This window comes from Salminus brasiliensis, chromosome 11 (assembly GCF_030463535.1).
Source record: "Salminus brasiliensis chromosome 11, fSalBra1.hap2, whole genome shotgun sequence".
In the NCBI taxonomy this organism is placed as follows: Eukaryota; Metazoa; Chordata; class Actinopteri; order Characiformes; family Bryconidae; genus Salminus; species Salminus brasiliensis.
Genome location: NC_132888.1, coordinates 368,619 through 377,566, shown reverse-complemented (window position 1 = coordinate 377,566; position 8,948 = coordinate 368,619). Strand labels below are relative to the sequence as shown.

The 8,948-nt window shown below is 50.6% G+C and overlaps 1 protein-coding gene across 1 annotated transcript in view; it reads right to left on the bottom strand.

The window, feature by feature from the left end:
* fndc3ba (fibronectin type III domain containing 3Ba) overlaps positions 1-7,733 on the bottom strand; it is a 97,556-nt gene extending 89,823 nt beyond the window's left edge. The window contains 1 exon segment of the mRNA XM_072691224.1: positions 7,657-7,733. The gene's annotated coding sequence lies outside the window, so the exon portion shown is untranslated.
* Between the last annotated feature and the right edge of the window lie 1,215 nt (positions 7,734-8,948).

The window sequence follows — 8,948 nt, the reverse complement described above, 5'->3', positions numbered from 1 at the left end:
CATTCAGAGGGGGGGTTAGAGAGGAGCTCATTCAGAGGGGGGTTAGAGAGGAGCTCATTCAGGGGGGGTTAGAGAGGAGCTCATTCAGAGGGGGGGTTAGAGAGGAGCACATTCAGAGGGGGGGTTAGAGAGGAGCACATTCAGAGGGGGGGTTAGAGAGGAGCTCATTCAGAGGGGGGGTTAGAGAGGAGCTCATTCAGAGGGGGGGTTAGAGAGGAGCTCATTCAGAGGGGGTTAGAGAGGAGCTCATTCAGAGGGGGGGTTAGAGAGGAGCACATTCAGAGGGGGGGTTAGAGAGGAGCTCATTCAGGGGGGGTTAGAGAGGAGCTCATTCAGAGGGGGGTTAGAGAGGAGCTCATTCAGAGGGGGGGTAGAGAGGAGCACATTCAGAGGGGGGGGGTTAGAGAGGAGCACATTCAGAGGGGGGGGTTAGAGAGGAGCTCATACAGGGGGGGTTAGAGAGGAGCTCATTCAGAGGGGGGTTAGAGAGGAGCTCATTCAGAGGGGGGGTTAGAGAGGAGCTCATTCAGAGGGGGGGTAGAGAGGAGCACATTCAGAGGGGGGGGGTTAGAGAGGAGCACATTCAGAGGGGGGGTTAGAGAGGAGCTCATACAGGGGGGGTTAGAGAGGAGCTCATTCAGGGGGGGTTAGAGAGGAGCTCATTCAGAGGGGGGGTAGAGAGGAGCACATTCAGGGGGGGGTAGAGAGGAGCTCATTCAGAGGGGGGTTAGAGAGGAGCACATTCAGAGGGGGGGTTAGAGAGGAGCTCATTCAGAGGGGGGGGTTAGAGAGGAGCACATTCAGAGGGGGGGTAGAGAGGAGCTCATTCAGAGGGGGGGTTAGAGAGGAGCTCATTCAGAGGGGGGGTTAGAGAGGAGCACATTCAGAGGGGGGGTTAGAGAGGAGCTCATTCAGGGGGGGTTAGAGAGGAGCTCATTCAGAGGGGGGGTTAGAGAGGAGCTCATTCAGAGGGGGGGGTTAGAGAGGAGCACATTCAGAGGGGGGTTAGAGAGGAGCTCATTCAGAGGGGGGTTAGAGAGGAGCTCATTCAGGGGGGGTTAGAGAGGAGCTCATTCAGAGGGGGGGTTAGAGAGGAGCACATTCAGAGGGGGGGTTAGAGAGGAGCTCATTCAGAGGGGGGGTAGAGAGGAGCTCATTCAGAGGGGGTTAGAGAGGAGCTCATTCAGAGGGGGGTTAGAGAGGAGCACATTCAGGGGGGGTTAGAGAGGAGCTCATTCAGGGGGGGTTAGAGAGGAGCTCATTCAGAGGGGGGGTTAGAGAGGAGCTCATTCAGAGGGGGGGGTTAGAGAGGAGCTCATTCAGAGGGGGGGTAGAGAGGAGCACATTCAGAGGGGGGGGTTAGAGAGGAGCACATTCAGAGGGGGGGGTTAGAGAGGAGCTCATACAGAGGGGGGGGTTAGAGAGGAGCTCATTCAGAGGGGGGTTAGAGAGGAGCTCATTCAGAGGGGGGTTAGAGAGGAGCTCATTCAGGGGGGGTTAGAGAGGAGCTCATTCAGAGGGGGGGTTAGAGAGGAGCACATTCAGAGGGGGGGTTAGAGAGGAGCTCATTCAGAGGGGGGGTAGAGAGGAGCTCATTCAGAGGGGGTTAGAGAGGAGCTCATTCAGAGGGGGGTTAGAGAGGAGCACATTCAGGGGGGGTTAGAGAGGAGCACATTCAGAGGGGGGGTTAGAGAGGAGCTCATTCAGAGGGGGGGTTAGAGAGGAGCACATTCAGAGGGGGGGTTAGAGAGGAGCTCATTCAGAGGGGGGGTTAGAGAGGAGCACATTCAGAGGGGGGTTAGAGAGGAGCTCATTCAGAGGGGGGGTAGAGAGGAGCACATTCAGAGGGGGGTTAGAGAGGAGCTCATTCAGAGGGGGGTTAGAGAGGAGCACATTCAGAGGGGGGGTAGAGAGGAGCTCATTCAGAGGGGGGGGGGGGGCTAGACAAGCTGTGTCAGCAATGGGTGCAACTTAAAGTAGCCAAACACATTCGTTAGAAGGGGTGTCCACAAACATTTGGACATGTAGTGTACACAGAGGATAAGAGTGTGATCAATATCAGATCAATAGCTAAAATCAGAGGAAGAGAAGAAAGCGCAGACAGGCAGGATCGTCACCCGACTGAAAACAGAGCAGGGGGAGAACGGCCCCAAGCAGAATGAGGCAATCCGTCATCGGAAGCCGACAAATTGCGATCTGACCGCAGCACACGGCAACAGAAACGACAGGCAGGGTGTACGGAATTTGGCTGAGACTTTTTTCCCAGCAGACGGGGGGAGGGGGGGTCGGGGTGGTCCGGGGGGGGCACTGTCTGTATGAGATGGGAAAGAAAGTTGAAAGGCCTCTTTTATCTGCCTTTGAACAGAATGTCAACAAAAGAGAGTAAATGGGCAGGAATTCGACGCTCAAACATCACAGCACAGCGCAAACACGCACGCGCACACACACACACACACACACACACACACACACACACACAAACAAACAAACAAGACATACAAAACCAGCACAGAACACACACCATCAGCACGGAGGCGTGAACAGCAGGTTTATGAACAGTGGTAACTCTCACCCGACTCAAACACAAGAGAACCTTCAGCCACAGTAACTACAACTAACACAGGCCTGGAGCTACAAGGCTAATGTAGCTAAGTGCTGGAAGCTTATACCCCACCAATTAGCATGAAGATAACTCAGCCTATTCAGCCAACAGCAGTTTAGCCCCACCCATTCAGCCTACAGCAGTTTAGCCCCACCCATTCAGCCTACAGCAGTTTAGCCCCACCCATTCTAAAACATTACATTTTAGGAACTTCATTCTGAATAAATGAATGTGTACTTTATCAGAATCAGGGTTTAATACTGAAATTAAGATGAAATGATTTAATGATTTAAGGATCCAGGGGTTCGACTTTTTGGTTTCATTACAAACGTCAGTGTGAACTCAAACCAAACAGGACTCAAATCACACGCCAGACACACGCCAGACACACGCCAGACCCACGCCAGACCCACGCCAGACACAACCCCTGCATAATCTGTCCAATAAAACCCTTACAGTTATAAATGGCCTTTCAGCTGTTCCCAACCTGGCTACTGCGCCCCCTAGTGGTTTTATATTCAGAAAACCCTCAAATTGCCAGCTTTCTACCAAGCCCACTCCTCCTTTCTACTAAGCCCCGCCTCTGCATGCTCATTATCTCCTAACTGCATTTTTCAAATATATGATTCCTAATATGAATATTAAGGGCGGAGCTACTCTTATAAGTAATCAATAATAGCTGATGCGGTTCAGAGTGTATTTAACACCTTTACTACGTTCAAAGTAATGTGTGCGTGTGTGTGAGTGTGTGTGAGTGTGTGTGTGAGTGTGTGTGTGAGTGTGTGTGTGTGTGTGTGTGGCTAAATTTAGATCTTTTGTCAAACTATTGCTTTAGGTGTCCGATCTTTAGCTCTGCTTTGGGAAAAAGCACTGAAATGTGGAAGTGGCTGTGAGTCTGAATCACAGCCCAGTTGACTGCCACATCATCTCCACACACACACACACACACACACACACACACACACACACACACACTAACCAAAAGCATCCCGTCCTGCTCCACTTCCGCAGCTCCACTTTCAGCAGCCACGTTCCTCACAGCCCCCCCCCCCCCAACACCGCCCACTGACTGTGGTTAAGGTGGACTTGAAAGAGGGCAGATAAGAGTGGAGGTCAAAGGTCAGCAGATTTACTGACACACCATCCTGCTGCTGGAAGGCTGACCAGCGCTGGTAAATCAGGGCCTCAGTTCAGAGCTGCAGTGCTGAGAGCGGCAGGCTGCTGTCAGCTCACACTCACTGTGAGTAACTCTCTCTCTCTCTCTCTCTCTCTCTCTCACATATTACATATATATTTCATCACAGTCAAAAACCTCCATGTTCTCTTCTGGCAGTGGTTCTTTACACTGGATCAGAATTATTGATGAACGGACCAATAGAAATGCTCCAAAATGACGTGCAATAAGAATTTGGATGAAGCCTCTGACAGTTCAGCTACTGTGTGGAAAGTTCCGGATCTCCTCCAGAGTGTGCTGTCCGATTAGAAATGTTGCTTGTACACATCTTTTTGATCAGATGTACAGTTTCAGACAACAACACAACTGCCTAGCAACAGCATAGCAACCAATCTGAACAGCATAGTTATCACTGCAACCACTCGGGATACCATAGCAGCCACTTTGCAACAGCATACAGCTTCTCCATCGCCGCCCCATATCAACCACGTGGAACAGGATGGTCACCACCTAGCAGCCCTATAGCTTCTACATGGGATATAACAGCAACCACCCAGCAACATCCAAGCAACCCCATGGCACTGCTTAAGCTCTGCAATCACTTGCCTAGATATTATTATTAGGATTATTATGAGGATTATTAGGATTATTATAGTTGTTGTTGTTAGTAAAGCAGTGGGGGTGAAGAGCAGGATCAGTTCAGGGGAGTTTTGGCCCAGACTGAGCTCTCTGTGCAGAAACCTCTCATATCTGCACTTACGTGTTCAGACCCCCCCTCCCCCTCCGGAGCAGCTGTACAGGATTCCAGGTCCAGACCCGTCTGTGATGATGTCAGTAAAATGTATGGGTTGTGTGAAGTGCACTCATCCCCATTCCAGCTGTGCATCAGCTGTGAGAGGAAGAGTGAGGAAGTGCAGTTTTTACTGTAATTAACAAACAGCCCAAAACAGATCTTATCACACAGCCCGTAACGCCAGAGAACATCAAAGACCTGAGCATAGGGCGCGGGGGGGGGGGGGGGCATGTGTGTGCTGAGTCCATCAGTAGGTGTAAACCACACGACAGCATGCACAGAACACAGAACTGTGAGAATTAAAAAAGGGGGCGGAGCTTACGCATCTGGGGGAATCCCAGCAGAGGGCAGGGCTTATGCATCATTGGTGAGGCTTGTCCATATGTCCATGTCTCATCAATCTGAAGTAGGTGGGGCTTTACATGTGCATACATGTCATTGGTATGAAGTGGGTGGGGCTTATGTAACTGGGTGGGGCTTACACATATGAGGCATCGAATCAGTCTGAAGTTGGTTGGCTTATGGATGCGTGTGTGTGTGTGTGTGTGTGTGTGTGTGTCGTCTGCTGAAGGTGGTTCTGACTTTTGCAACTGAGTGCATCCAATCATCATGAAATAGGAGCACTTATACATGAAGGTACATCCTATCTGCCCGAAGCAGACGGATCTTATGCTAATCTGGGGGCATTCCAGCAGAATACAGTGGGCGTGGCTTACATTCCAACAGTCTACAGTGGGCAGGGCTTATGCCATTGGTGCATCAGCATGCAGCATGTGGGGCTCCTACCTTTGTTTATCTTCTTTAGCGTTAAGTGGGCGGGGCTTATGCATGCATGTACTTTTTTTGTCATTTCAGCATGAACTGGCCAACGTCACGAAATCTCGAGCAGCTGGAAACCAGACAAGTGTCCTCAGTGTCCTCAGCAGAACAGAGCGGAGTGAGACTGTGGAGAGTGTGCGGGCCGGCCGTGAGAACAGCTTCATGAAGGTGAGCGGCGTCAGCGTGATAACCAGTGTGAAGGAGTGTGCGCGGGTTCGGCCCGTGTTTACTTTAAGAAACGCTTCATAGTGACATATTTTATTAAACACGATTAAAATCTAATTCCACAGACCAAGCAAACCTAATAAAGTCCTGAAAAACAGCAGCAAATTCCAGCTTTTCTGAGCTGCAGAAGATCTCGGGTCATCCTAACTTGAGGAACCCAGCTCACCCCGTGGACACGCACCTTTAATATTAACGTTTATTTGAAGAGTCCAGAGTTGTTTACAGGTTCCGCTGTGTCTCTGAGACTCCTTGGGATCCAGACAGAACTCAGTCTGGAACCACCTAATCTTACTGAATATTCAGAATCAGCCCCTTTATTATATTACAAAATTATACTTTTCCAAAAAAAAAAAACAATAAACCAAGGTACACCAGCACTGCATTTACTCCAAAACACACCTGTATTCAGGCAAATTACACCCTTTGCGCTTGTGACTGGACAGCGGAGATTTACATCACTATAGCAACCACTGATCAAAGCAGAGCTCATAACCGTCATTATTCATAATATCTTAAGGCCACTAGAAAATATCTTAAGGCCACAGAATAATACACAAGATAATATATCGAGGTCATGAGATAATATTTTGAGGTGACGAGAAAATACACTGAAGCCACGAGAGGCTTCAGGCTACTAGAAAATATCTTAAGGCCACAAGATAATATTCTGTGGCCATGAGATAATACATTGGAATATCTGTATTCAAGTTCTAGCGCCCCCTACTGGGTCTGGCTGAGAACTGAATGAAAGTGTTTTGGTGCATTATGTTTTGTTCATTTTTACCACGATATGGAATAAAGCTGCTCCAGTACCGAATACGGGTTCCGCTTCCAGAACTTCCACAGACCCGTATATTCACTAACTTTCAGGTTTCTGGACTAAACCCAATTTACCAGGACTAATTAAGCCTTTGTGATTAAACAGGCAGTCGTTCAGGGTTCTAGACGTATTTAGAACCTTAAACGCTTAAAGAAAGGTGATGGGATTCATCACAATAATAAAGCACATCGTCCAGCTCCAGCTGACCTGATGGACTATAAACTCGGTCTACCTCAAAGCTAAATCTGTGATCCTTCCTCCTCAACCCCCCGATAGCCAATCAGGCTGCAGCAAGCGAGAACGTATAGCCAATCAGCAGCTGGAGGACGTGGCTTGTGCGAAAACGGGTGGGAAACGAAACACAACGCGCCTGGAACGCCGGGGCAGGATGGAGTTGATCTCCTCACCACCACCACCAGCTCATCCATCACTTCTCCAGCACCTGGACCAGGGCTCCTCAGCCCGGGTTCTAGATGACCTCAGTTCTGCATGCTGCAGTTCTGGAGAGCGCTGGTCATTTACTGCATTAGCAGCTACAGGTGTGAAAAAGCTAAAAACAAGGGTCCTGGATCTCCAGCTCAGCTCCAGCACTTCTGGATTCCACCAGATCCTCTAATCACAGCCGTATTTCTATATTAGATCAATCAGGTTCTAGATTTGGGCTGGTGGTGAACTTCAAACCTGCAGGATACGTGGAGGCTGGCTCTTCTACAGTGTGCAGGACAGTGGACCAGAGATCTCCAAGACCAGCATTGTTCCTCCACCGAACCCTTATATCGTCTCAGTCCAGCAGAACCTGCAGTTCTAAAGCTTAATGTTCTCCACAGCAAACTTCTCCAACAGAACCTCCCACCAGCAGCTCAGCACACCCAGCAGCTAGGAGTTTACAGAAGTTACAAACATGTTTCTCCTTGGTGACCAAACTGACCAAACCCATCCAAAACGCACAGATTTCGGCGATAAAAGATGCCAACAGCCCCTCCACCCGCAGCCCCTCCACCCGCAGCCGGTCCGGCGGCTCGTGCACACCAACCTCCGCGCCTCACAAGCGCAGCAGAGCGGCCACAGCACCGAGCACCGCCGCGCTTCCCCCGCACCAAGTCCAAGTTCACCCTCTTTCTCTCCGAACAATAAACAAACCCCAAAACCCAGCTTTCTACCCCCAGAGAAGCCCGTCTGCTGCACCGCCGCGGGCTGAGACTGAACCCAGGCTCTTCACTCACCTCTGCTGCGCTAAATTGATCTCCAGAGAGGCTCCAGCTGTGCGCTGTGTCCCCGCGCTGAGCTCCGGCTGCTCTGCCTGCTCTAGCCCAGATAGGGGAGCCTCGGATCGGCCGCCATGGCACGGAGGACCCGCGGCCTGGAGCGGAGCCACCCACTTTACCGTAAACACGCGAGGGAGAGCGCACGAGAAAACTCTGCGACTTGGTGTGTGTGTGTGTGTGTGTGTGTGTGTGTGTGTGTGTGTGTGTGTGTGTGTGTGTGTGTGTGTGTGTATACATATATAATTTTATTATTTGGCCTAATTGTTTCAGAATAGGACACTTTTGGCTGTTTTAGTTGCTTAAATAATCTTAATCAGATTACACGCAGATACAGACCGAGGAGAGACGGTTCTCCTGCTCGGCCAATCAGATTACACGCAGATACAGACTGAGAGGAGACGGTTCTCCTGCTCGGCCAATCAGATTACACGCAGATACAGACCGAGGAGAGACGGTTCTCCTGCTCGGCCAATCAGATTACACGCAGATACAGACTGAGGAGAGACGGTTCTCCTGCTCGGCCAATCAGATTACACGCAGATACAGACTGAGGAGAGACGGTTCTCCTGCTCGGCCAATCAGATTACACGCAGATACAGACCGAGGAGAGACGGTTCTCCTGCTCGGCCAATCAGATTACACGCAGATACAGACTGAGGAGAGACGGTTCTCCTGCTCGGCCAATCAGATTACACGCAGATACAGACTGAGGAGAGACGGTTCTCCTGCTCGGCCAATCAGATTACACGCAGATACAGACTGAGGAGAGACGGTTCTTCTGCTCGGCCAATCAGATTACACGCAGATACAGACTGAGGAGACACGGTTCTCCTGCTCGGCCAATCAGATTACACGCAGATACAGACCGAGGAGAGACGGTTCTCCTGCTCGGCCAATCAGATTACACGCAGATACAGACCGAGGAGAGACGGTTCTCCTGCTCGGCCAATCAGATTACACGCAGATACAGACCGAGGAGAGACGGTTCTCCTGCTCGGCCAATCAGATTACAGGCAGATACAGACTGAGAGGAGACGGTTCTCCTGCTCGGCCAATCAGATTACACGCAGATACAGACTGAGAGGAGACGGTTCTCCTGCTCGGCCAATCAGATTACACGCAGATACAGACTGAGGAGAGACGGTTCTCCTGCTCGGCCAATCAGATTACACGCAGATACAGACTGAGAGGAGACGGTTCTCCTGCTCGGCCAATCAGATTACACGCAGATACAGACTGAGAGGAGACGG